The following is a 24,759-nucleotide window of genomic DNA, read 5'->3' as shown; positions in this document are numbered from 1 at the left end:
CTTTTGTTGATTTTCTAGTTTCAATGGCGTTTGGCGATTACGCGGAAGAATTATAATACCACACGATTGAAAACGAAAACAACCTGTTTAGCTTCTAAACCATAGCCTGGCATTAAAAACAATTTTGATACCGTGAGACTAATTCATGACGCAATTTTAAAACTGCTGTATTTGTAAAAAATAGAAAAAGTGAATTATCACGTTCTTGTCTCTTAGTATTCATATAGAATTCTATACAATTCCGTCGACCGTTGTAACGTTTACACGATTTGCATAAAATTCACAAGACCTCTCTATGAATGCCTATATATTATACTTTCGCAAGCGCATTTCAAATGATGTGCAATTGCTATCTGTACTCCAAGGTGGATATTTCCACAAAACGAGGTAACAATGTTGCGAAATTACTCGTCGCAACGTACCTAGATTGCAGGCCCTTTGTAATAAGTATAATAAAACATGTAAAGTTTATCAAATCGGAGCGAAGCACGCCCCTCTGGTGGTCGTTACAATCGTCATTATTTCTTATTGTCAATCAATTCGTTGTTCCGTACACACGCATTGTTCTTCGTTCTCGCTTGTCGTTTATTGTCACAACGATCGTCGATCTCTTAACTAGACGTTAATGGAAATTCCGTAAGCTGCCGGTAGATTATGCGGATAGTAACGTGGGACTTCCCCTGTTGTCCTCCTTGTTATGAAACTGACTGGCACGAAAACTACGAGACGAGATCCTAGATACGGAGGGACTAATCCTGAAATGCATCTTTAGCTAGAAAATTCATGCCGGCTGTTCTCTATTCCCTAAGGATTTTATTAATTCTCCTTTGATCGTAATTCAGCAGGTACACTTTCATTTTCCATTAAGCTGTCTTTTCGTTAGATTTTATATCCTATTAGTTACTGCGTTGCAATTGCTTTCAATTTCAATTTAACACAGTATAACATGGAAGTCGTATCTCTACGGATTCACCGTTCCGTAATTGAATATTTCATTATTGTCGATTGAAATACGAGGTTCGGTTTGTATCTCGAACGAGGCACACAATAATTCCTGCCACCATCTTTCTACTGCCTCCACAGGCTTTTCTTGGTATAACTTGTTCGTTTTTAAGGATGGACATTCAATTAACTGAAACGATTTTCCTTTCACGCGAGAGGACGGTTTCTAGTTCGCCTGTGACAGTGCGCGTCATAAAATCGAACGTCGTCATAAAGTTTAGGCGTCTAGCAGACTGTACAGTGGTGTCCGATCTCGATGTCGAGGAGTCGACACGCGCTGGTGGGCGTTCAATCGTTATTCACCACCTCGCCAGGAGTCTGGTCGCTCGGAGAACCGCCAGCAGTGGCTTTTCGAACTTTATATCGTGCCGTGCGCCGCCAATCAACAGCGTGATTTCATTCACGCTATCGATCATAAGGGAAGATTCGATAGGTATTCGGATTTAACTCATTCATAAATTAAGATTTAAAAAAAGCGAAATATCGTGATTCTGAAATCATCTTCTTCCTTATATTTTTCGATTTTGTTCGTATCCACTTCAATTTATTTTTATTCTATGCATTATGATTTTTTCAATAATGCTTCTCGTACGTCCAAGCAAGTTAGATGTAACTTTGTTCTTCTATGAGTATAATCACAAGAGAAATATTTTGCTTCGTTTTATCCGAAATATCACGCACCTGGCATTAATGAACAAATATTAAATTATTCTTCTTTCTTGCACCTTTGATCTCATTCATGGACCGGCTCGATTTATTTTCGTTATAAGCGTTATTTCATTAACAATGGTTCTCGTATGTATAAGCAGGTTGGTCGGTGTTCTTTATTCTTTTGTGAGCGTAATCATAAGAAGAAGATCTCCATCGATGGGCATGTGTCCGTAATTGGAATTCTCCTGATCCCAGTTCGGTAAGCGTCTCCGACTCAATCAAAAGTAATTGCGTTTGACGTCTTAAGAAAGGCGTCCGAATACCAAGATAAATAGCAGCCGAATCGTCACTGTCAGGGTTTGAGTGTTACTCTCTGTGCGTGCACGTAATCGATTTGAAAAATGCCGGTGCGATATCGTCTCGGCACGGAATCAATTCCGTTCGGCTATAAATGCTTGCCCGTATCCACAACGATTATTAGGGTGTCCTCGTAAAGTGGCCATCTCTCAAGATGATTTATCGGACCTCTCGAGAGGTTCACAATTTAACGCGTGATCCGATCTTGAAATGTCCCACACTGTCTACCAGTGTTTCTTGATCGAACGCTGGAAAACGAAACGAAATGAAACGAACGATCGAATGAGATGGGAAGTAGAACCGGGGAAAGAAAGGAATGGAAACGAAACGAATGGGAAGGAAGAGGAAGGACGAATCCTTTCCGTAGGCGTTTTGTTTGATTACATTCATTAAACGTACGACCGGTACGTTCGTTTTACCCGCGGTATCAGTTTCTTCTTTGCCGCGCTCGTTCTCGTTTGCTGCCGATATCGAGCTGCTGTGATCTGGAGCGTGTAGTTGCCTGCGCGGCCGAAAGGATCGAGATCGAACGACCGCGAAGAGAGATATAAGCAAGGGAACGGAGAAAGAGAACGCTCCCGGCTCCTCGCTCGTGGACGAAGAAACAAGAAGCAGAGGAAACAGGAGGGAGAAAAAAAATATCATACGGTCGGTCAGGAGGGAAAGGGAGAGGAGATCGGATCGCGAGAAGAGGACAGTAGAAAATGCTAGGAAAGGAGGATAACATCTCGTTAGACTAGTCTAGCAAGCTCTGGGGGTCTCGTTCCACTGCTTCTTGCCCTATACACGAGATTGATCATCTACGCATATGCCGCGCTTATCCGTGGCTCGTTCCTCCGTTGCTTCGGCTTCGATGAATAGCCTCGACTCTTTGTCGACACCGCGTTGAGGAAAATCGTTTGATGTTTGTTTTTCGCTAACGTGTTTGCTTAACGGTCCTACGACTCTGTTGCTTCTTTTCTTAATCGTTTCTTGCCTCTTCGTCTCCTCTTCTTTATTTTTCCTGCATCCTTCATGGGTTTCCATCGTAATAAATGATCGCGATAATTAAAATACGAATTGCATTTAATTCAGAGTCTACCTGGTAGCTTATAAAGGAACGTGTGTGCCCCGGAACTGCAGTCTTGCTTGATTTATAGCGCGGCCCCAGAGAACACGAAATGGCGATGTTAAGCGTAGATGCGATGTGGGGAGTCCCAAATTGCTGTTTCTTCTTGCGAGTGCAATCCTTCACCACCCTTGTAACCCACGCAGTCCTTTGTCCCGTTGGTAGGTACACTGGCACAAAAATGCCTCGTTAGGTTTCGCCGTGTAAATGAACGTCATTTGTGTATTAACATTTTGGTTCAACGGACGACGGTGGCGGTCATTAGTCACCAAATACGTTTTGTTGCCTTCCAATTTTATTCAATTGGTACTTTATCTCGTTATTCGTATATCAGTGATTTCTTTGTTAATCAAATAAATTCGACGTTTGCAGTGAAAGGAACCTATTTAAAGCGTAATTATGCAGCAACGACGGGAGAAACCTACTTTAGTGGACGATTAATGGCACCAATCATGGTTAATTTCTATTTAATTGCTTCTTACTAATTGATAACGATTCATTTAGTTTGTAACTACTTTAAAATAAGGTTAAAATATTCCGTGTTCTCGATATCGCTATAAATCGTCCGAGTAAATCCTCATTCTCAGCGAAAGGTCGAAAAATGCGCAAGAAACTAGGCGAAAGGAATTTCCATTTCTGTCGTCTCATTTCGATCAATTTTACGGTTTCACGGTCTGTTGATAGCATTTCACTGATCTCTTGACGACTTTATTATTAAGGGGGATTCTCGTAGAAATAGCCGTCGCAATGACGAGACTGTGTACACCAGCGGATAAAGCGTGATTTGCATCAGATGACGTGTAACGCATTGTCCACGCTTACCAAGCAGATAAGTAAGTACTTACCTCGCTTTTTATAATCACGAGCATTGGAATTCGCTTTACGGCAGTTTCTTTATTCACGCGTGAAACGACTTCCGCGTCAGTTTAAAAGGAATGTTGTTCATGCGTGATACCAGGTCTTTGCCGGATGAATGAAACGTCGATCGTTTTTTTGTCGAAATTTCTATCGTGTAATTTGATTGAATCTTTTCCTTTATATGAAACGTTTCATTTTTGTTACGTGATTGAAACGTCAAGCTCACTTTTTTTGCTGAAATTTCCATCATATAATTTCGAACTTTTTGTTGGCATACAGTGATTTTTCTTGTCTAACGTTTCATGCCTGTTTTTTTTTAAGAACAGGTAATTGAGTCATAATGATCATGAACGCGAAACATTACTTAGCGGTGCGAGAATAATTGAAGAAATAGTATCACATTGCTTCATCGCTTGAAATAATGCGGCAGCCTTTAGATAATGGCACCTAATGTCACAAGCGTTTGATGTCGGTACGGTCTATTTGACAACCACCTACATTAGATACATAACAAAGGCGTAGAAAATAATGTTCTTCTGTTATCTTTACCATACATTTTGATTTTTTCTTTGAATAAACAGGTACCATTATCTTTGCATTCGAGTCAAGATATTCGAGTTATACTGTCATTTCGTGTTACTGGAAGTAGGTGTAACATTATACCCTGAAGAGTACAGGTACATTTCTTGACTTCGATGCTACTACTGCGTTCACGTAGGCGGATGGTGATTGGATTGTTACCGCGCCAAATGTCTCTCATACTACATTGCTATGTAACCACTCTATTACAACAGCAGTGTCCATGACATAGTAGGATTTTAAATTAAAGGACCAAGAAGTAAAGGGACCGATTGATGCTGCGGCATACAAGGCTATATGGTACTTAACATTCTATCCTTTGCAATGGGAGCTGAGTCGAGGCTAAAATATGCAAACCCACAGCAAAGAAGGAACTCCAGTAAAAAATGACAGTGTATCACAAAGGGATTTAAAAGATAGTGCAAGAACATCGAGACCATGATTCCAGTAATAAAGCAAGTGGCAGGAACGCTAAAAAAGGGATTCCAGAAGCAAAAAAAGTAGAACAAGGATGTTAAGATGAGAATATTTTAAAGAATATATGTGACATGATCTTAGATTAATTAGTCTTATATTTGGTCCTTGTATCGATTGATCTCATACCATTTTGATTTTCCATACATATCTTGTTTTATATCGCACGAAGAAATCTCTCACGAAACTTTGGATTTTCTCATCATCATCTTGCACCACGTTGCAAATCGCATCTTGGGTCTTCTTACGAACGAGTGCCTCGTCCATCGATCGAAAACACGCGTCAAACACCGCCCACGGGATCAGTCAGAGTTAACTCAAAGCAATTCGTGTGGAGTACGCGAGCGCGAGAGGTTCAACGAGCGCACAATGTAGAAAGACCTCTATCATTGAATCCAATTTACCGAACACAACGGACCGATTACATCGCTACAAGAACAGGTCTCGCGTAGAGCCAGTCGGAGGCCCGACTCCTCTCATTAGGGTATCGGGTCACGGGTTATGTCTATCACATTGTTGTTCTGGCCTGGTGTGCGGTTATGGAGGATTATTCGGTTTGTAAGGTAATAACGCCGACAGCGTTGGTCAAGGGTTGCCGAGATAAGGCCGGGTAACCAAATAAATGAGGTAGGAGCTCAGCCTTCGAGGATGAACGTATCGGGAGCCTCTATCCGAGGGCAAAGTCTCACGGTAATCAATTAATCTTTCGACTCTCATCATTCAGCCTATCGACCCTTTGTGAACATCTGCGGATACTAATAGTCGAGTGGATATCGCATTGGTAGGATTTAGAGGCGTTTCTAACTTGTATCTATCTGAGAAATAGATTTGGAAATAATTTAACGCTTCTTTGATTAATGAGGATACTGAACGACTTACGTAGTCCTTATATAAGAACTCGTTAAATTTGAAATCATGTTCGATAAGAATATTACACGGCATATGCGAACTTTTCATTGAACTTTATGATTTGAGTTATACGCGTGTGTTTTACAAGATATTTCTCCGGTATAATAGTTATCGACTCTTTGAGAACTAGCCTCGAATGCTAGTAGTCGAACCGGTACGGCATTGGTAGGATTCAGAGGCGTTTCTAACTTGTATCTACCTGAGAAATAGGTTTGCAGGTAATTTAAAGTTTCCTTGATTAATGAGGATCTACCGTAATAATTAGGTATTACAGAATTTGATTAAACAGTTAGTCTTTGTAACGAATAACTCGTTAAATTAGAAGACAGATCATTTCGATAAGAACATTGTGCGATACGTGCCGGTTTTTCATACAAAGTTCATGCCTTGAATTACACGTGAGACATTTTACGAGACGCTCCTCCGCTATAATAGTCATAAACAAACAAACTGAGCGCGTTTGACCTTTGAACATTACTGCAACTAAAGCAGCTACGCGGCGAGAGTGACACAAGAGGGAAATCAGGTTCTTCAAAGTGGCCGTAACCGCGGAGTAATTCTTGCGTATGAAAGAAGAGTCGCTAAGAGCGAGAAGAGATAAAGACCCAGAGAAGAGACGTTAAGTTCGTGACGATGCGTATATTCGGTGTCTCGCTCGGTCGAAATAAAACAACCGAGGGAAAGAGATCGTGATGTGGCCCACTTGCGGTGACATGACATAACCGGTACGTAGTTTCAAGGCGACTGGATGCATCCAGAATTTCAATAAGCTCCTTTACATTCCTTTAGTCGCCGGAAATGTAATAGCGTGCTTTTTCTTTAGTTACTTATTCATTCGATGAATTCTTCCTCTTTTAACGGATTTCTATTGAAAAATGGTACTAAAATAGCGTTTTAAAGAATTCGTTAGAAAGCGATTACGAAAATAACATTATCATGTAATCGCATCCTTCGTTTTTATCCTGCATTCTCAAGGTACGACAGAGAATATTTAAGATTTACGAGTCATCTTTGACTTCAAAAATCCTGTATGCATTATGCCGGGGTCACAAGATTCGTATCAGATAATCTAGCATTACGAAACGTAGGATGAATTCTAGTAGGATTAGCCGTATGACGTTGCATTTGGTTACAACTGTTTCACCATATTAAAACTAGTTACTATGATTTGAATATGGATCGAAGAACTTACTTTTGAAGCCACGAGACTTAGCATAGATTATCTCTTCGAATATTAGGTACTACAAATTCGGGTTTGTGTAATATTCCTCATGGATCATATAATAATTGTGAATTGTAAGAACGTTGTGACTTCGAAGTCGTTGAATTTCCTACGATCTAGCTCTACACTCAGGAAATTAAATTAGAACTTAGTTTTAAATTTAGAGATGATATCCCCGAGCAAAATCTTAGAACAAAATGGCCTTCTAAGTTCTAAAGTAACTAGGAAATTCGAGGTTTAAGAGAGTTTCTGCGAAACGTTCGTTCGAAGAAAATAGTTTCCCTTAGTAACAGCACCAAACCATGAAATACCACGTAAATGTAAGAAAAAGCTGGCTTTCGAGCAGTAATCACACTGAAGGTTATATCCTTTTCCTCCGAAGAGGAATGAGAATACAAAAAAGGAGAACACGACGAGAGATAGTCAAGAAGTATGGAGAAAAAGTACGGATGGTTTCTTTAAGGATACCAATGTTTGCTAAATCTTCGACGTCGCCTCTAATAGATAATTCTGAAGGTTTACATAGTTTTCATTGTATTATTAATTTAATTTATATCACCACGAATCAGTAGATATTAATCTTCTACGATTATTTGTTTTACGTTGGTTTCTCGTCAAATCACACATCACCTCACTATATTTTTATATACTGCGAGTACGTCCATATTTTGGTTAATTGATATTATCGAGTAATTTAAATAAAGTAACAAATGCAAAGTATAAATTCAGGATATTTCTCAAACTTTTTCTTGCGAACCATTTTCGAAACCAAAAAGGCTACTGTCGTTAACGTTCGAATAAAAATAGACACCCAAGTACAGTAGTTGTACATTGGTATTACTTCACGATCGTACGGGGTTGCAATGGATACGATCGGCCCAAGGCTGACTAGGAACGAGGACTAAAAACAGGAATTTCCTTTTTCCCATTCGCGAGCGCGATTCCTACCGGAGCACGTATTATCGAGTCTCATCACAGAAGTCGAGTGAGCTCGAGTAGATGCGCGATCGGTGCTCGAAGAACAGGTTGCCATCCAGGTTTTTGCAGGTGGCTTATAGTGCAACCACTGTCTTCTTTCTCTCTCCATCGATCTTCTTTGTCTCTCTTCTCTGTTTCTTTCCTCTGGCATTTCTAGGTACCTCATATCTAACGATCTCGTCTGGAACCCTCGCTGGTCTTGAAACTCGTTACAAAATGTTCTGGTCGAGACCGCGAGCCAACGTTAGTTTTATCACGGTATCTTCGCAGCCATTTCGATTATGTTTCATTAGTATACTTACGAGATGAGCTTCTGATACGTAGGTGTAAAGATCAAGGTATGAGACACCTGTCCCACCGGTTGCACGATAGATTAAGGTCTTTCCAGGTGCAACATTTCCAAACGGTTAACGTCGAGTTATATATGTAAAACAAAATCGAAAGCATGCTAATCGGTTTACGCTTCCTTTTCTGTTTACCATTGTGCGGTATAGTTTCTTATGAGAAATGATTGATGCTTGAACTTTCACGATCAACGTGTTTATCGATAGTCAAGGCTTCCAAGTGTCAGGCTTGTGTATGTAAAAAATGATTCCAATGTATTAGATTATTAACGTTAGTAATAGATAGTTGCGATTCTAATGTTAGAATTGTTTTTCACGTTCATATACTGAAATTATTGCAATCTTTACATTTATCGTAGGTAATGGTTTTATAAATAAATGTTCAATGTAGTTAAAATATGCCTCACATTTTTAATAATTTTTCGCAAAATTTTCTAGATCTAATTGACACATCTTGAACTTCTATCATGATACTATACGAATTAAAATATTAGTGAATTTTTTGACAAATTTCGAGTTACAGTTTTACGTTAAACGAAATAAACATTTTCTGTGCTTCATGACCAAAATTGTTTTGATTACGGAAGAAAATCTATCGTGCCAATAACATGTAATTTATGAAATTTCGCTAATAATATTAGTTTGATTGTGCAAGAGGACACTATATGTCAAGATAAACGTTCGCTTTGGATGCTTGTTCAGTTGTTTCGAAACAACGTTGTTACGGTCCCATTTCTAGCGTCGATAGGTTATGAATTCGTCTTTCATCGTGGATTCCTTATTTGGTTGGGCGGCTCGGCACGGTTAGGATCCGCGAGTTTAATAATACCACATCTAGCCAGATTTATGTTCGCCGATATGAAATCGAGATTGTTCGAAGGTAACTTGTTTTTGACGTAGACATCTTCGTTCAGCGGGGAACTGTGCCATCTGATTCACGTGCCGTGCGTAAACTTTATTCCAGTCACGTTTGCTTATGCGCATATGCTACGCATAGTCCTTTATTTTCTCTGTATCATTTACGCACGTTCCTTGCGTTCAGATGCGGCTTCATTATAACTAATGACGCTGTAAATTCCACGATAACAATGCTAGATGCGCTTTAAACGCTAGGCGCGTTTGATTAACATTTCTGCTACCGTTGTGAAAGCTGGGTGGTCATCAGGATGGATGTGTGATTTTTACGCGGGAACCAGTTAGAAAATGGTGGGGGTAGAAAAAAAATGGATTGAAATTCCCACGTAACAATCGAAAGAATATGGTTGGGATAGTGGAATGTGTGATCGTACTTACATGTACGCTATCGTATAAGCTCGCACAATGTAGTAAATAACAGGTCAGCATTTCAAGAGTACGCCTTTGCTTTCTACGAATACGAAGCTAGCTATTATTTTCGAACTGTATGCGATCGTGTTTCGCTTTTCCTTTGACGCTGTTTCGCCATCATCGAAGGGAAATACTTTCGTCTGAAGTCTGTTCTTTCTTCAATCGATCGTGTCCTAATTTTGAATTTTAAACGATCAACGAAAGAAATCACAAATCTACGAAGTTCTATGAAGAATATGACTTATCATCTGTTCCCGTCTTGTCTTTATAATTACAAGGAAGCAATATTTTTGAACAATTATAATTTACTGTAAAAAGTAAAACGAAAACAAACTGAATTTAGTATTTTTACTAGCTCAATCGTTATATACTAAATAAAGGAGATACAGATAAGAAATCGATACAATCGCAAATAAGCCAAGGAAGCGTTGGCTACTGGTTCTATGGCACATGCTTACAGTCGGTGAACTGTAGCGCAGTATCTGCATTCATGAACTTCTATTTTCAATAGCGTGCTCGAGTGCCAGTTGTCCGTTGCATCTTTTAAATCCTGATACCTATGAAGCCGCTTACGGTAAATTATAGAGCAACGCGAAATAACGTTAATCTACAGCGAGGTCCAATGAGAACAATGATTTATCGTAACGAGTTAAACGCAAATTATACGCTATAATTAAATCGATTAATTCCATCGGCAAATCGAAAGCTCAATTTCCTTCCGCCAATATTATCGAGATTATACTCTATCCTGCTACCTTATTATCATCTTCATGTTCCTTTATTTCTATATACACTCCAGATTGTTTATAAATTAACTATTATATATACAGTTACTCATAAAGATATTTGAATATTTAGCATAGGAAACATACGTACATATTGCGTATGTCATACAAAACATTTTGAAATTTCATTATCACCATAATAAAACACTACTACTACGATTACATTGATCAAATTTGGCTTCGAGGTAATTGTGGATATTATGTTGGATTATTTCTGGAGAGATGAAGAGGTGGATTTTTATACGATACGGAAATTTCGAAATATTTTATGCAACAAATGCAATATATACATACAAGTTTCCTATGATAAGTGTTTAAGCGCGAGTCTTGTTACAGTGTTAATGAAATTTTATAATGTTTGGAACTACGCGTATAATGTTTCTATAAATATTCGAAAACTTTCATGAATAGCTGTACACGCATCCATTTCGACTAACTTGAAATCAAGTGAAAAGAAATTCAACGGTGACCCTAAACGACATCATTCCGTTATACTTTTTACGTCGCGGAAATTGAGGATAAAAGGTGTCAGCCACGAGCAGTTTAGACTCTGCGATCGGCTTTGAACGAGTTCACCCCGAGGGAGCAGCAATTCCAGTAAATAAAATCGAATAGGATTCCTCGGTGGGCCAGCTTCGTTCCGCTTTCAGCCTACTATTATCTAACTTGATTTCTGTGTTTCGCGTTACCGCTCTCAACCTAGTAATATCTGGCCTCTGCGTGGCGAGAATTTTTTCTTGTTGGCGATAATCGCAGGGTGTCTGCACACGTGACGGCTTTTACAAGTCTTCGGGCTGCGCGGAACGTGCAGCAAAATTGAATTTCGACGATCTCTGCGTGTATCTTGCATTTTATGGGATAAGTCGGCGAGAGTATCCGTGCTCGTGTTGCGCTCGGGATAACAAGCTTGTACGTTTGCTCTCGATAGCTATTTTCCCTCGGAAGCATATATACGCGACTGTTTGTCCTCCTATTTTCACTTTCGCTTTTGATTTTCGATCGTAGGTGTAACTTTTATACAAAATAGCAATCTTCTTAGACTCTTATCAGATAGGAGGAAGGATAAAGGAAAAGAGCTATTGAAAATTAAATTCTATATTGTAAAAGTAGAAGATGTTCCTTTTATTTGCCGCAATTAGACGTGCCTATTATACCAACAAGATCATGTGAAAATGAAAATTTGATGCGAATGTTTGTGACGAGTGCTTGAGTTTTCAATGTTTAAGATTAAATACTTGAATAAAGAGACTAAGATTACTGGAGTTAAGTACCTGGCTGAACGGTCTATGGACATATGAATTGATTTGAAGATTTCTGGATCTTAGATAGAAGATATTCTATAAAAATTCAGCTTTCCATCTTTCGAAAGACGACCCACCAAAATTCCTATAATCACATGTTCTAAAAATTCTCTACATCACGTAAACCTGTTTTACTATCTGACGAAGACGGTCGATTTCTCCTGAACGCAACTGATTGCATTCGGCGTCATGTCGGTGTCCGGCGGAATAAGAATTCGCGTGTGTATCGTTTTCACAGCGATCGTGTACTTCGGCATGCTGCAAGCGTAGAAACAGAATTCACGCGAGTTTCTCATGAGACGGTATCGTTTTGCTGGCTTCTGTTTACGGGCAACATAGCTGCAGCTATCCCGTCACGGGATCTCGTTGCTGGCGGCCACTCTCCGCGTGCTTCGTGCAAGAATCTAACCTTAATGAGTAAAATTGAGTCCCGAGGGGCCGGAATCAACGAAGACCGGCTTCTAACCACCGCGTGGCTTCCTTCTGGATGCGTTGTCCCGCAGGCGTAAAAAGCGTAGCGGACGAAAAAGACGAACAGAACATTGCTCCCCTATTGGGCTGACTCTGGTATACGTTGCTATAGCGAATCAGGATTCTCTGTGTACCACTGGTGGCGACCGATACGCGTTACGTTACGTTCTTGCGGTTCGTAGAATTACATCGCTGTCGGACGTGTTGGTCAGAGAAACAGGAATCTGCGCTTAGGTCTGGCTAGCGTGAGCTTACGCTCGATGCTCGTTGATTATCGAGCAGCGAGAAGTCTGTTGCCTGTTTTGCTCCTTTCTCCCTTTACCTAGCTGCTTGTCCGATGTTGAAATATGTCTTTGATAGGCGTGGCATTGAAACTATCGACTTAGATGGTTATAGCGTTGAACAGGATTGATTAAACTTGATTAGGTGTTGACGTTCCTCGATATATAGATACTGTAGATTGACTTACGATGAATGATGACTTATGTTACGTGCTTTGATGTTGTGTGGACCTGGTTTTCAAATTTGTTGAATAATGGTCCGTTCAAACTAGTTAACTTGACAGTTTCTTTGTCGGGTCGACCTGTAAATCTGATATAATCTGCCCTTAACATAAATAAGACAACATGTAAGATATAGAGGATTCTTTAGTCTGTTAAGGATAAAGGGTTAAGGGTAAACGCGATTTTTTTTCACGCGATATTTCGTTCGTAATGTTTCTTAGTCATTTCACATCATTCAATTCTACTGAATTTACATTGTGATTATGAAAAGCAATTTCAAAAAGTTTCTCAACATCTTCTTCGTTATTATAGTATTTCTTTTTCCATCTAGATCCTGTAACTTTATGAACATTGGCTAAGTTGAAATACTTTACTTTATCCTGATAAACTATTCTTTTTGTTTTCAAGCTATAGAATTTCTTTTTATGTCTCTGATCTATATAGTGGGCTTCTGTTATGTATATTTCGCTATATCGTTCTCAATGGGTTAATAAAGGAATTACGTTAAAGAGATAGTCAATGCGAACGACAAATTAAATTCTTCCCTAGTCTTCTCTAGTTAACAGGCTGTGAATACGAGATGCAATAATTAGATTGGTTTCTCCTGACACATTAGCCAGTTTATTTTAATTATTTTCCGGGTTACAATGTCACTTAGCTTTCTCGCAGATCACGCAATCTTTATTGTATTTTATTCGTGCTTATTGTGTTCTAGGATTTCTCCGTTCAATTTTATTGTTCCCTCCAGTTATGAGGCGGGAAAGTCGGCTAATAATTGTAAAACGCTTTCCAGCTTCGATATTAATGTCAGTCAGGGATTAATCGTTGGAAGCGTAGGTGGTTTCCCGCGGAGAAATCGTCACGAACGGCCGATACTTCCTCTCCGGGAATCTCACGAACACATGTTTGAAGATGTTGGACAGCGATTCGATGCGTTTCTTTCCCGTGAATCGTGGTCGAATCGTGGTTCTTCCCTTCGGCTTGCATCTTCGCGCGAGAAAGTAAACGAGTCGACCAACTTTCTCACGGTACGCAACTCCTACGAATTTCTGACACATTCAGCACACTCGCGAGTGCATGAAACGATCGTTGATCGTGAATTTACCTTTCAACTTTGGGGTTTCTAATTTATACATAGATTAGTAGATTAGCGGATTATCATATAAAGGTTCGGTGGCGATTGTTCGCGGAGACAATACAGAGATACAAAATTGTAACTCACGGGTTTGGCAACATTTTCTTCAACTGTTAATTGAAATTAAAAGGAAACTGTTTACTTGTAGTTAGTTTTTCTTTTCAGTGTGTGAGTATGAAGATAAAAATGCAGATTTTAGAGAGATTAATTTCTTAGATTATTTATCTTATCTTGAAAATTTTTACTTCGCAATACCACATTTCAAACAAGATCAAATTAATTACCGATTCTTAATTACCGAGCTATTCACAGAGAGCTATCATCTCTTACAAATAGCTAAAAGAAAACAAATGGAGAATGCAGTATCCCCCTATAAGATTCCAGAGTTAATAAATCTTTATCGTCGATTTACTTAAATTTTTTCAAATTTCCTAATAAAAAAAATAACTAAATAACATTAAAATAACAAAAAAATAACATTAACTAAAAAATAATGAAACTTTCCCAAAATTATTTCCAAGTTAAGAAACTCCGCATTTATTAAAATTACCATTTTACTGAACTCCAATCGTTCCATTAACAGAAACATTCAGGTCATTGGAGCGTCGCAACTGCCTCCCATGCGACTCGATTCGCGGTCGATTAAAATCACTGTGTTTCGATCCCGCGCGGTTCTGAATCGTCGTGATTGCATGTTGAGTCTATTCGAGAGGCACGAGAGAACGCGCGTTTCGTGGCGAATCACTTTTACAACGACTTGTTTGACTTTCGTGTCCCACGCAAAACTTGTATGCGCGTAAGCATGCAGGAACGACGACCACGGCGAAAGTAGGATGCACTTGGCGACTCAGTTTTCGCTTGGTGCATGTAACTCGCTAGGGGAACGAACACGGTGAAAATATACGCGCTTTAAATCTACAGCTCCTATATCGTTGGATGAAGAAAACGAATTTTATTGGCGGTCGAGACGTTTATTACGTGCGAATGGATCGTCGATTCGTTCACGACCAATTTGTCTAAGGCAATAACATGACATATAGCGAATTACTCGTTTGACTAATTTTCGACGTCTTTTACCTGTTCCTTTTGGTATGGTTTTAGCGTAATGATGTATAAATTATTGGTATCATTTGGCAGACTGAATTGAATTTAGCACTGATTTTCCATTTCTGGTATTGAAGATCAGTAGTATAAGATAAAAGTTGTCAGACACAGTTTCCTGTCGCATGAAAAGAAAGTGATTAAAAGCTTAATCTTTTGCTGTAGCACATGTTGTTGGCTTTGTAAAATTGTCTCATATTCTTGTATTATAATCCTGTAATTTATTGTCTTTCGGAAAAAATGATAAAAAATTGAATAATTGTATACCTTGTAATTGTATAAAATCCAAGTATCAAGTCGATATTAACATATTATATTCATAGTTTCCTCTCTTACATTCATTCTAAATACTTTCGCTTAATAATTAAATCCATGCATACTTTACAATTTCATCATCGCTATTTTCAATCCCCCCGTTAAAACCTTTTTATACTTCATTCAAATCAAACTGTAATCGATTCAAAGGTTTGGGAATGAATTCTGACTCGAACAAATACTTCAAGCGAATTGTAGAACTGACCTTAGTATCCGTCGAAAGTAAAAGGAAATTGAATTTTCCATCGGCTGTGAAGCGAGTTCACGGTGTATGGAGGCGCAACTTTTAAAGTCTGGACAGACATGAGAATGACTATGCTAGTGAAAGTTCTCGGCTCCCTGCACTTTATTAACGCCCGTCGTTGCCTTCGGAAAAGCGCGTTCAAAGTCATTAATTAGAGGCTGCCTACGACCGATATTCTTCTCGACTTCTAATGCAAGATTCGCGTCGTTTGCATTCTTCTTGATTTTATCGAGTAATGTTTTGTCGCATCGCTCAAAAATAATTAATCGTTCGTACGTAGCATTGGTGTTAGAAAGTCTGGCAATTACAAACAAGTAATTAGCTTGCGAACGATCACTGGAGTTCTCTTTTTGCTAGGAGTTTTGTAAGTAAACAGCTATCGCGTGTTCGAGTGACTTTTTGACGAAGACTATGTTATATAAACGCAATGACAGTATAAAAATTTCAAACGGTTTTGTACATATTTCAACCAGTCGGTGGTCTTAAGTTTGGTATTATCCTGCACCGATGGTGGACCAAAATCAATGGATCATTCTGATCAATTCGTTCATTTACATTTTGTTTCAGTTACGTTCTGTTTTTCATCCCCAAGAAACTACGAATTCCGATGCAAATATTTCGCAAACGATCTTTTACATTTCTTACTGTTAGAGTTGTCAAACCCAGTTGGAAACTTAAAATGAATGTTTCTTTAAAAACTGTTCAATTCTCGCTACTTTATCACATTCTAACAGCACATTCATATATGTATAATATCATGTAGAACCTCTGCACACTAATTTGACCAATAAACAAGGCTAACGAGTGAAATCGGCGTTAGCTTGCAGTCTAACAAATACCACGGAGGTTCTCCTGCTCGTCCATACTCTTGAATCAGTAAGAAGCCATGAAAGATACAATCATAAATAAAAGGTTCGACTTGTGCACAGTCGAATTAACCTACATTCTACTTATCTATCGGCCACGCGAAAGTCACGGACGTGTTCCAGATTCATCGCGCAACGCAGGCACGCAACGCCATGTGCACCCTCGTTCATAGGTACAAGAACACTTGCAGAAAAATAAAATAAACCCCACGAAGCATTAGAAAATTTTTAAACATCGTTTCGAACCTGACTCTGTATGATAGGGTTAGTCGTTGCTGTTCATATTAAACATTAAGTTTCTGCTATTTATATTAAATAGTTATTCTATTCTATTTTTTATATCGTTATTTACTCGTATGCTATTAATAATTCCAAGCGCCAGGTTTAAACTATGGGCTATTCGATTCAGTTAAAATTCTTTCAATTCTTCTTAAACCAGCAAATTGTATAGTCTTCTACATATAATTGTTTACTTCATTATTTTCCCTGGAAATTCTTAAAGATAGTTTCCACAACTTTCCCTCGTGTATTTTCGATGAAATTGATCAATTATTTTCCAGAAATCTAGGTCAGTTATCCTGTTCGAAACCAGCGAGCGTCTTCACGCTTATCAACAAGGGTGTAGATATTTGGGGCGAAGGGTTGAGCAGGGTTTTCGTTTTCGACGGCCCGTCCAATATCGCGAGGTGGCTATTAATATTGTTTTAAGAGACGACGGTGGTCCGACACGTAACTGCGAACTGGTTTCGTTGTCGCCTCGGGCCGATAGGAGACCCTGACACTAACATTCCTCAAGGCTGCCTGTGGGATCGTTCGCGTTGCCCGGGGGCTCCATCGGACCATGACATTGACTTCGAGATGGAAGCCTCGTGAATATGGTAATACCGGGTCTCTCTGCTCTACGCGAAGCATTCGTTTCCCCGGCGATGGCAGAGCGGCGATGTAGAAGCAAACGGTAGAACCGTTCGCTCTCGTCCTTCTTCTTCTCAGTTTCGCCACGAGGAGAACCTTTATCCGTCTTCCCGTCGTGTTCCTCTATCGGCGTGCTTGGCGCATCTCCTCGGCCACCGGATGTTGTCCCCTTTTCTAACCGGCTGCACGTGACTTAGGCAGCATAAACTGTGTTTTTAAAGGGCGGCCAAGCTGTGAACAAGCGGAGGGAACAGGGATCGTGGCTGGCCTGCAGCTTCAATTCAGAGTATAGCCTTACGTATACGTGATGTTGTATCGTTTCGTGCTTGGAAAGCGTATGGAATTAAGTGACAGGCATTCTCTTATTCTAGCGTTTTTGGTTGTTACGTGTAGCCGTATACGTAGATGATGGGAGTAAAGAAAAAGAGTAATGGTGATTTTAAGCTCTAGACTTTTTTCTTTCTAGTGCATTTGGTTGTATTTAATTAAGTAACTTAGACAGATTTGTAATTAGAAAATTTTTCTTTGTTGCAGGTATGATGAATTTTATTATGTTAGAAGACAAAATCTATCGGGTGGATATGTAAGTGCTTTACAGTTAATTTCTCTAACTCTTCTCTCTTTGTTAATCATTTGAAGAATAAACGAGGTGTCTCGATACTATCTATAGTATAATTTACATTATTTTGTTGCTTCTGTTTTATTGCAAAATATGTGAAAGTCTTTAACATCGATCCTAATCAATATTATCCGTACAAGTCAGACATTTCTGATGTTAATCCTATATAATGTTAGTACTTATTATCGCTTACATGCGAATTCGCTTGAGAAATTACAGCGTTTCAATTGTTACACATATTCGATCGAGACGTCTCAGTTAGAAGTTTGATACATTTCAGTAATCGATATTTCAATTTCCGCGAAAGTTTCGTGCTGGAACGGAAGTAGGAATAGAGGCGTACTTTCTTTTTATCGAGCTGCCATTTAGGAAAAGTTGTCATTACGAAAATTGCGGCATTTGGTTCTTTGCGTCCTCAATTAGAGCAGAATTCGCTTTCACACGAGTCCATCGTCCTTCTCGTACGTAGGTGCAACGTGATTTGCCACTTTGTGGCCCCTGATCGCGAGCAACGTCAACCGGTGTCTGACGCGAAGACCCAACGTCACTTTCTTATCGTTACATTAAACATGACGTATGCATTATGGATGACAACGATCAAAACTCTTGTTTTGCGTCAAAGTGTCACGTAAGGGACGCGCAATACTCATGATCCCGAATAATTTGTACACCATCCTAACTATCGCGAGACTTTATGCAAATCATCTTGATGGTTATGCATAACGCGAAGCGTGTTCAAGTGTTTCGTCATTCGATGAAAATCGTCGAGGATTTACATATTTCAAACGTAAAAGCCTAAACTGTTTTTTATAAATAACAGAATCTATCGAGTTTAAATCTTTAATCTTTTAAAATCTTCAGAATATAATACATATACGTAATTGAATTTTTGTTCTACGATATTTATGACAAATAAAATAAACGAGCCTCTCAACGAGGCAATCCGATCAACTCCGTCCTCTGTCAAAAGTAAAATACGGAGAATAAGATGTTCTTTTATTTGAGTCTATATTCCTCGCCTGTATCTCTGAAAGCACGAATTTGTATAAAGATCCATAGCCTTCTAATGATCGTTGCCTCCAAACTTTAAATACTTCTATTACCTAGCTAATCACCTTTCCACACTGAACCACAGCGTCACGCTAGGGGAACTCAAAGCGGACCATTAAGTTTCAATTCGCGTGAAATTTACACCGCGTGGTACACGGGACATCTTAATCTTCTTCCATAAATCCAGTGAAAAGCGTAAACGTCAAGCCGGGCGCGATTCACGTTCGTCTCCCCTTGACTCTTAGCCTTATGCTCCTATCTTCGTCATTTCTCGCATACGGTGCACGCGACGAGATCGCGCTTGCCCGCGTACTACAGCGTGCATTACAAGCTCGGATTCCCGGCTGACCTATGACCCTCGAACGATGTCGGGCGATGTCGTACGCGCGGGGATAGCGTTACGCTCGCTATAATTCGAGCACGAGCGCGCGGCCACAGGCGCGCCGGAGACGCTCCGGCAAACGGACGAGTGAGGTTCTGCAGCGTCGAAAGCGAGCGACGTGCTACATGGGAGCTCGTTACCGCGAGAAAGAGTCAAGCCGCGTTTCTCTCCGTTCGAGAGGCGAGCCGCCGCGAGCCAAGCAGTAAGGAACTGCCACGCTCGCTGCCTACCTGATCCCACGACCAGATTTATTGGCGCGCGGAAAACTAATGGTAACACTCGAGGGATTCCTTCGGGATGGCACGTCGTGAGCGCAAGTTCTGTCTCTTAACCATCTTTCACTGAAAGTACGATGGAATTCCGTTTGTATGAGCTTTTCGGGGGACGAATAATTTACAAAATTGCAGTTCATATATATTGGGCGACTAACAACTTTTCCCACTACCTGTTAATTTTTGTTCATATATGCAAAGCCTGTTTCTTGAGTATCTGCCGATATGGTAGAAGATATAGTAGAATTCCGTTTATATGTGTGAATTTTTCGGGGGCAAATAGTTTGTACAGGATGTTAACACACAGGAGTAAGATTTTTAGGGCTAATTATAGTCACGGAGAGGAGTAAAGAAAGTGCAATAAAAATCAACTTCCAGCATTCGACAACGTAAATGAATCTTCTCCTCAAATTATTGGTGAGAATTTGAAGATTTTGTATTAACACGTTTATTAATATGTATTTTGTATTTATAGATGTAAAAAGGCGAAGAATTCAGAACGAATGATTTCATAGCGGTTTATTAGACAGTTCGAATCTCCTCTGAGCTACACTGTTAAATAGTTAATCAATGTGTTTGATAGAAGCTGTAGGTGTTTAAGTTTATTCAGAAAAGGAGTTGATAGTAGACTTGGTTCCAAGTTTCCGAGCAGAACTGCAAGTTTCCAGGTTTGACAAAGGAGCACGATGTTGGCAAGATCGAGTGGTTGGAACGTATGTTTCCAGAGAAATAGTCGTATCGATGTTGATTAGATAGCAGGGAATTAAGAACAGATTTCTGCAAAGATTAGGAATTTTCTAGATGTATGAGATTTAGTTAAGCAAAGGTAGCAGTTTGCTGAGACTACAGATTTCTTAATATTTTTTGTGACATTTCTTTGTCTATCCCTGTTGTTGCAGAGGAATGACAAAATAGTCAGGTTAGCCATAAATTTCATAGCGTAACAGTTAGTAATCAGCTAGTATGCGAAAGAATTTTGCATAACAAACATATGCATAGCTTTGTTCGATCGAAAAGTATATACTAGACGTTGATCGCACGTTTGTGCATGAAAAAGGATAAAGATATATCTCATACAGAAGCAACTACGTTGTGTTTTTCGATTCGTTTCGATGTCAGAGGTGATCATTATCTGATTACATACGTGGTAGGAAATGACTAATAATTTGAGGAAAGACTACGTTCAATCTTTGATTAATTTTGAAAAAACAAGCCAAATATATAATGATCAAACTTTGATCAAACCTTCTGTAAAACTCGCATCGATCAAACATTTTACAATGAAAATTTAAAAATTAAAGCACTCGTAGCATAAAAATTAACACGAACGAGCAAAAGTATGTCAGTAAGTAGCTACAATCATATTACGTCGATCTTATCATTCACCTTGCCCTTAACATCAAGGACACTCACGAAGAATTTTATTTTATTCTGGAGAAAGGTTACGCGTACCCGAAAAACCTGTTTCGTCCGAAGTTTTGCTAGAATTGGTTGTGGATAATTAAGAATAATGAGCTTACGCAAGCTGGCATAAACTGTTAGGGAAGGCGTTCCGGGATAACGAAATGTTGTAGATAATTATACTCACCATACTCCGTGCATAGTATACCGTTCAATAGGCACTACATAAACTTTATTCTATAAATTATCCTCAGTTAATATTCTAATAAATTCCTTCTCTTATCGATCTTGTTTTTCCTTTATATTTTTTATCGTGCGTAAGAGTTTTAAACTAATAACAACGATCTCAGTCAAAGCGTCAGCAAAATCGTAAATAAAACCGGAAATCGACCATACAATAAAGTTAATTCCTGCAGCCGGCTGAGTGAAATTTATCGATGCTTAGAAGGCATCGGTTTATCGTCGTAGGGTTACCAGCGTCTTCGATATTCCTCGTGCACGCTAAAGGGCCTGGAAAAGTAGACGCACTTTGAAGCGTTCTCCGGATAGAAAGAGAGAGAAAGGAAGAGAGTTTTGTTGCACGGTCGCTAGCTACGGATAATTAAGGATAATGGAGGTGCCCGAGGGAAGACGAGAATGGATGAGGTATTTCCAAGTGATGGAATATTATGAATAGTACGTTGCTCGATACTGCAGAGATATCGGTCTCTTAGCTGGAAAGGGAACTGGTTTTAATTTTTGCGATATTTCGTATTCATCACGCGCACACCATATGGAAATTTCTTTTGCCCCGAGTGCTTGAATAATGTACATTGTTATTACGTGTTAAAATAACGCATCCGACGATCTGCCGTTGAGAAACTATCCTTGATCCGAGTTTTCCTCGCGCGATAATCAATTCAAGCTCACGCTCGGAATTTTAAATACGCAGGCTCACAAAAGCATTTGAATATTTGTAGAAATCTTTTGTGGGCACATCTTATAAATTTTATATACGTTTCCAGATTGGTTACAAATTTGATCGATATAATCGTAACAGTCGCATGTCATTATAGTGTTGATGAAATTGTAGAATGTATTATGTAACACACCCATGACATATAATAAACATAAAAGTTTTCCACGGTAAATGTTCAAATACTTTCGTGAGCCAGTGTATAATCGAACGAATATGCGTTCACGCACCAGCATGAAATTAACGTGGCGTGCATTATAATTCTACGAACACGATCAAAGCATTGGGTGTTATCGTTGCACCGAGTAACCAATGACTAATAGTACGCGGATAATATCGAACAAAAAAGAAAAGAGAAATTATTATGTACACGTTTGTTCTCGTTCCCACGTTCAAGCCGATCGTTTTCTCCAACCGAAAAAGTTTTTCCACTTTGAATAGAAATTAGCGAGTTTTTTTTCGTATTAGAAGGATTCTAACGAAGTCTCGGGTAAATCATTAACGGCAGTAATAATATTCCCCGTTAGACTGGTTACGTTGCAAATAATCTGCCGTGGAGAATGGCCGCAATTTATATCGTCAATGCGGCGTCAGGTAAATCTGCCCGTTATAAACAGATCCACTCGTTCGATCATTTTACGAGAGAACTGTCATCGATTACACGTAGGTATTCGCGAGATTGCGTTGTTGTCTCGTTACCGGTATTAAGACACAGTCTGCAATAGATAATATACTTGTTTCCTTTCATGAATTTGTTTCACTTGCGAGTTCTCCTTTTATTTATGCGTTCTAGCAACGCAACCATCGAGTGTTCGATAGTTACCATATGAAATCCAACTATCAGTGATAATTTATACGGTTAACGAAATATTTATGATACTATGAAATCGCCGATTCTCTTGTTCGTTTTTCAGACTCAATGAAAAATCATTTGCAAGATACATGAGAAATAGGAGCGTAGAAAGCGTGTCGGCGCAGAAATCGTTACGAATCTTCTAAAATAACTTAGGCGCTGGTTGATTCGTAGCCGTAATAATTCAGATAATTATGCCTGGACGTTACCTCATTAAGAAAGCGTGTTCCACAAACGGTTAAGGCAGGGGTCGTGTAAAACGGCGCGAGTTATGCCTTTTTACCGTGGCTGGAGCCATTCATCACCGTGGCAGCCGGTGTTAAAAGGCAAAACTTCCGATGACCTCCCGCGTTGAAATCGGTCGTGGATGAGAACGGGAAGTGGCACCCATATCCGGCAAGAACTGCTTTCATCGTCGTCCACAATGCAGCCGAAAGCGTGGCTTGCCTGTAATCCATTGTGTTGCGTCCCCGTTTCGAGAAACGTGCTCTTTCTTGCAACCGCGATGTTACGAGTTGCCTCCTTCGATCGCGATAAACTGGAAGGCGAACAAAAATTTCGCTCGTCAACGCGAGGATCCTGTTGCTACTTTATTCCGTAGAGAACGAAACCGTGCTCCCTCTACCGTAACGTTCGCTCACACACGAGTAACGTTGGAATAATTATTCCTTTTCGTCTGCTTCGTACAAGGTCAACGTCGATTCACGTGTGGCCGCCTTTCTTTTTTCTTTCCTCTTCGCACGATTTGCTCGCACGCACGTGTTTCATATAGTAGTACCGTTTCATGCATTAACGGTCAACGTTGCGTTAGCGTTGTATTACGCATGCAAAACTTCCTTCGTAATGTAGATTATTGAACTATGTTTTTCAATATTATGGTTATGAGACGGAATAAGAAACGAGCACGAGTTCGATAGTTGTGTTGAATCTGGTCTATTTTACTAATTTCTTTTCTTTGGAAAATTTTCGAAGGTTTCTATTGGACATTTGACAAGAGATCAGTAATAACAAATAACAGAAACGAGTGGCGTTTAGAGATGACCACGAATGGCAATTTTAGTTTTGGTCAGAGAAAAATAGATTCTACATTTTTTTAGATTTGAAAACGATTTTGAGAAGATTTGTTGCGCGTAATTGCTCGACACTCGAGTATCATAAATTACAAGCATCCGCCCTGCGGCTGTCATAATGGTTTCAAAAGTTTTATTAACGACTTCAATTACGAGTGATCGTTGGTTCAGTCATTACGAAGGCATCGTATCCGCTCTGGAAATTAATTAAATCTTTTTGTACGTTTGCTCTTGCTTTTATCTTTATTATAACCTGCCACGAAGCTTTCGCAGACGTTTATTTCGTAGTCAGAGAACGATTTACTTACTTTAAATAGCTCGATCTCTTCCTCCCCAACGAAACGTATTATCTGGTACAGCGATCCATTTGAAAAAGCGAAAGCAGTGTAACGTGCACGTGAGGTCCACTTCGAGTAAGGAACCTATCGATCCAGTGATCTAAATTAACTCTCGTGTGGCCGTGAATCACCTGCGTCAGGTAGCTTAACACGTACACCGGATGATTTTCTGTTGTTCTTCGGGCCACGGAATTTTTTATCTCCATGGAACATATAATTTCAGAGAAATGTTTAACACGTGCGTTGTTGTTGACCATCCTGTTCTCCGAGATTTTACGGAACCTACAGCGATTACGTTTTAATAAAACAACTTTAAGCGAAACTCGAGTTTAATGGTAAACATAAAGATTTTTTCGTTAGTTATTCCTTTGAACCTGA

General features: G+C 39.4%; 1 protein-coding gene across 1 annotated transcript in view; it reads left to right on the top strand.

Annotated features, from left to right (window-relative positions):
* The window catches only part of LOC126871147 (uncharacterized), a 222,338-nt gene that overhangs the window by 17,423 nt on the left and 180,156 nt on the right, over window positions 1-24,759 (top strand). The gene's annotated exons all lie outside the window — the stretch shown is intronic.

This window comes from Bombus huntii, chromosome 11 (genome assembly GCF_024542735.1).
Source record: "Bombus huntii isolate Logan2020A chromosome 11, iyBomHunt1.1, whole genome shotgun sequence".
In the NCBI taxonomy this organism is placed as follows: Eukaryota; Metazoa; Arthropoda; class Insecta; order Hymenoptera; family Apidae; genus Bombus; species Bombus huntii.
Note: the sequence above shows the minus strand (reverse complement) of the source record. Positions and strands in the feature narration are given on the sequence as shown.